The following is a 4,852-nucleotide window of genomic DNA, read 5'->3' on the forward strand; positions in this document are numbered from 1 at the left end:
GGCTGGCACCTTAGCCACTTGAGCCACAGGCGCCAAGCCCAGAACTTCATTTTTGAAAGCCTCACAAAGACCCTGTCTCTAGTACTTGAGTTCTCTAAGGCTAGAGGAAAAGTCAGTGTTTTCGCAGTAATAACTAAAGACTTAAAGCAGCAGTTAAGCACACAATACAAATTTACAAAATTTTCCAGGGGTATACAACCTTTTTTTTCTTTTCTGCCTACATGTTGGAACAATAAGAGTTGTCTTGGGCCACACAATAAATACACAAAGAATAACGAAGGCTGATGGTCAAAAAAAAAAAAAAAAAGTCCATACATACTTTTTATGATATCCCACACCACAGATAAGCAAAACAGTACTCAACCTTCAAGGAGGATGAACACCCTGTAAGCCTATCCTTCCACTTGGCATATACAGTGACACACATCTCTTCAAAATACATATCCATCTATCTATCTCTATATATATAGAAATAGTATATATCCATCCATATCTATCAATTGATAGGTATCTACATATCTATGTCTCTATAGCCAGCTATTTTCATTTGCACCCATATTTCTTACTAAGCATCAAATCTCTCCATATAAGATCTTCTGAAAGCAAAAACAGTATTTTCTTACTGGTTTCTTTTCATAAAATCCACTGATTTTATGTAATATATATATATGCGTTCTTTTCTTTTTAATGACCTTTAAACCCACTAATTAATAGACCTTTTTTTTTTTTGAGACAGAGTCTCACTTTGTTGCCCTCCATAAAGTGCTGTGCTATCACAGCTCACAGCAACCTCAAACTCTTGGGCTCAAGAGATTCTCTTGCTTCAGCCTCCTGAGTGGCTGGGACCCACTACAATGCCAGGCTGTTTTTAGTTACAGTCTTCCTCTAGCTTAGGCTGGTCTTAAACCTGTGAGTTCAAGGAATCCACCTGCTTCAGCCTTCTAGAGTGCTGGGATTACAGGTGTGAGCCACCACACCTGATCAAGGTCTGTCTTCTTGAATTAAGTGCTGTTAGTGCTGGTAGGGAAAGACTAGGCTTACCCACCTGAGTTAGGAGGCCTACTAGTAAGTAAAATGGCATTTCCACATTCTATACCGTACTTTTCCCACGGAATAATTACCTCCACTGAACAGTACTGATCCAGGAGGTAAGGGGCCAGCCTAACCTTTCTGGAAACTTAACAATTTATTTTAGAATAACAAAATAGCTGGGACAGAGCCCTAAGGGCTTCTGAACTTGCAACTGGTATTCTGTCCTTGTAGTCATTGTTTTCCAATTACAGCGATTCCCCCACCCCTTAGAGTTTTTGTGTAAATTGATTTTAAACTGATATCAACCAAAAAAATCCAAAGAACAAAGCCCAATATAACAAAAGGAGAAAACAATCTTTTTTTTTTTTTTTTGAGAGGAGTCTCACTTTGTCACCTTCCATAGAGTGTCATGACGTCACAGCTCACAGCAACCTCAAACTCTTAGGCTTAAGCGATTCTTTTGCCTCAACCTCCCGAGTAGCTGCGACTACAGGCACCTGGCTATATTTTTTTTGTTGTAGTTGTCGTTATTTAGCAGGCGTGGGCCGGGTTTGAACCCGCCAGCCCCATTGTATGTGGCTGCACCCTAACCACTGAACTACAAGCACCAAGCCGAGAAAACAATCCTAAAAGCACAACGAAGATAACTATTTGTGACTGGTGTATCCTTGTCAGCCCTCCTAGAGCAAGGTGCCCATCTCTTCTCCCCATCACAGAACCTGTTTACCAAGTAAGTCAAAGCTAAGAGATCCAAAAGGTCAGAGAAACACAGGATGCTATAGAGAACCTATGTCAGAGAACCTGAAGAACAGATCAATCATAGTGTGCCCTTTTTACTTTTTTAATCAGCTGAAATCTGATAAAATTAGCAATGAGTAGCTTTGAAAAAAAAAAAGCTGTCATAAAAAAGCAGGTAATCTCAGTAGATAAGGGGTGGAGCAGGGGTTGGACTATACATACTTTTCTGAACCTAGGTCATGCTGCAGCACCAACCAGCCAAGCTATACTCTATCTTGCCCTAACAGTCAGTCACCTAACTAATATTTATAGAGTACCTACTATGTATTTGGCAACACACTATAAGCACTTCGCCTTCATTACCTTAACTGCAAAAAGAAAATGATTAAGACTAGACAGAGGAGGTAGAAAAGTAAGAAAGAGAAAAACAGCCCCTAAGAACAGTAAAAGAAATTAAGAGAAACATGGAAAGGATTTCAGAAGGAATACAGGGCATCACAAGCTCTCTGGGAAGGGCCTACAGGATAAATTTTGGGATCATTGGCCCAGCCCCCATAATCATTCGGGACCTGCCAGACTAAAAAACCAGTCCAAAGTAACTCCTAGATAAACATGCAGCCTAGACCAGGAGATGACAATGCATTTGCCTAAGGCTTCTTAGAATTCAGGGACAGAAGAGAGTTATATATGAGATAATCTTCACTTTACAAAGAAAGGGAGGCTCAGGCTCAAAGAAAGAGACTTGCCCAAGGTCACAGAGGCAGAGCCAGGACTAGAACCAGGTCTCCTGGCTGCTATTCTGGATTATTTCTACTGCAAAAAGCTGTTTTACAGACATCTCCCTAGGATGCTCCTGGAGAGCCCAGGAATTCCTACAAGGTCAGGGAAGTAGAAGGTCAAAGGTTAGTTGAGGGAAGGGATCACTATGGGGACTGTCTGGGAAAGAGAATAAGGTATACTTGGGAAGGAAGACTCAAAGAGGAATTCAAGTTTAAGAAAATGAACGAATATTAATGCAAAGAAGCAAAAAGACTACTGTGTACAAAAAAATAGTAGGGAGGTAGAGGCCAGAACCAACAGCCAAAAGGTATAACCTAACCAGTACATTGCATTTTCATTCTCTCACCATGCCTAAATGGAAGGTCTTAGATCAGATCAAACTTTTTATTTTTTATTTATTTTGAGACAGAGCCTTAAGCTGTCCCCCTGGGTAGAGTGCTGTGGCATCACAGTTCACAGCAACCTCCAACTCCTGGGCTAAAGCGAGTCTCCTGCCTCAGCATCCCAAGTAGCTGGGACCACAGGCACCCGCCACAATGCCCACTAATAGCTCGGCTATTTTTTGGTTGCAGCCGTCATTGTTGTTTGGCGGGCCCAGGCTGGATTTGAACCTGCTACCTTAGGTGTATGTGGCTGGCACCTTTAGCCACTTGAGCCACAGGCGCCGAGCCCTCAAACTTTTTAAACAGGGGGCCAGTTCACTGTCCCTCAGACCATTGGAGGACCGGACTGCGGGCCTCGGGATGAGCTGGCTGCTAAGCAGGACAGGCGGTGGCAAAAACACCTGGTGGGCTGGATAAATGTCCTAGGTGGGCCACACGTGGCCTGCGGGCCGTAGTTTGAGGACGCCTGTCTTGGAGAAACACCTATGACCTGCAAGGAATATGTCTACCTGTTCCAACAGACTGCTGGATGAATGCAGGTACACCCTGTGAGGAAACTCCTACCCACCAAAACACCAGAACATCCGCCAGAACCCAGCCAAGAATCCCAAGGACACTGACACAGGCTGGGGTCCAATCCACACTCTGAACTCCCATCTATTGGATATCCCACTGGATCACTACCATGACAACAAAATAGCAAAACATACCCCTCAAGACACCATCCCAGGGGTCCATCTGGCAGCTTGCCCCTCCAAAGCAATTCCTACTATAGCATCCTCAGGGAGAGGAACTTAAGGGTACCTACTCCAGTAGAAATAAGCCTATGCACAAAGGCAGATTTTTGAGCTCAAAGCAGTAAGGAAGGCCTCCCTATGGAGATCACAGCCAGAAGGACATCAGATGCTCTGGAGACTTGACTTTAGGGGTGAGGGGGTCACAACTTGTTTGGAGTGCCTATAAGGCTGTCCAATTCTCTTCTCTTTTCTACCCTCCCCAAAACTCTTCCTAAGACCTCTTTCTTTCCTTCAGTGGTCCTGTCTTCCTCACTAGTTTTAGGAGGACCCACACTACTGGGCCCCAATGCTCCTCTCCAAGATGTAACTATGTTTGGGATGGGAAAACAGGGTCAGAGGTGACCTGGAGTAGGAGAAAGGAAATGGAGTCACAAAGACATGTCCTTCCCACTTCCACGCCGGAAAACCTTTGGCCCTTCTCAAAGATGGATCTCTCCTTGATCCTTTCTCTCCAAGCCCCCATTTCCTCAGGTTCAATTCCCCTCCCTCATCAGCTACAATCCCTCTATTTCCACCTACCACACCCCTTTCCCACTTCCCATCTATTCCTAACACCCCAGCACTGGAACCCCGGTTCTGGGCCTTTGGGGTTTTTTCTGGAGCCTTCATGCCCCGCCTCGCTGCCATCTCTCCTATCCGTTCTGCCTTCGCTCCAACCCCCCACAGCATCCCCAGTTTTTCTTCTGCCAACCCTCTACCTTGGTGTTCTCCTCTTTTGGTCCGCGGGTCCCGGCTACCTTCTTCCCCTACAGCCCTCCTCCTGAGACCCTCGTCCTCTCCCAATCTTCCCGAACCTCCCGTAGCCCCCGTCCCCATCCCTCCTCCGGCGGGCGCCACCTCCTGAGCCCCCAGCCTCTGGCCCCGTAGTGCCCGCAGTGGGGGGACCCGATTGGGAAAATAACAAATGGAGGCGGAGGCGGAGGCGGCGGGGACGGCGGGAGGGAGAATTGGGAGGGGTAGGAGTGGGGGTGGGGAGCCGCAGGCCGTAACCCGGGCGGGCCAGAACCCCGGCGGGCTGAGGCCTGGACGGCAGCAGATCTTACCTGGTTGTAGTTCAGGACGGCTGGCTGGCTCTGAGCGGGATTCCGGGCTTCGGCGCCTCCGGGGGGCGGCGGCGGCAGC

At 46.7% G+C, this 4,852-nt stretch overlaps 1 protein-coding gene across 1 annotated transcript in view; it reads right to left on the bottom strand.

Annotated features, from left to right (window-relative positions):
* The window catches only part of ATN1 (atrophin 1), a 14,977-nt gene extending 10,127 nt beyond the window's left edge, over nucleotides 1-4,850 (bottom strand). Inside the window, exon 1 of the mRNA XM_003796385.2 lies at nucleotides 4,774-4,850. The gene's annotated coding sequence lies outside the window, so the exon portion shown is untranslated. The remainder of the gene's footprint in view (nucleotides 1-4,773) is intronic.
* Between the last annotated feature and the right edge of the window lie 2 nt (nucleotides 4,851-4,852).

Source organism: Otolemur garnettii, unplaced genomic scaffold, assembly GCF_000181295.1.
Source record: "Otolemur garnettii isolate 467f Iridium unplaced genomic scaffold, OtoGar3 scaffold00104, whole genome shotgun sequence".
In the NCBI taxonomy this organism is placed as follows: domain Eukaryota; kingdom Metazoa; phylum Chordata; class Mammalia; order Primates; family Galagidae; genus Otolemur; species Otolemur garnettii.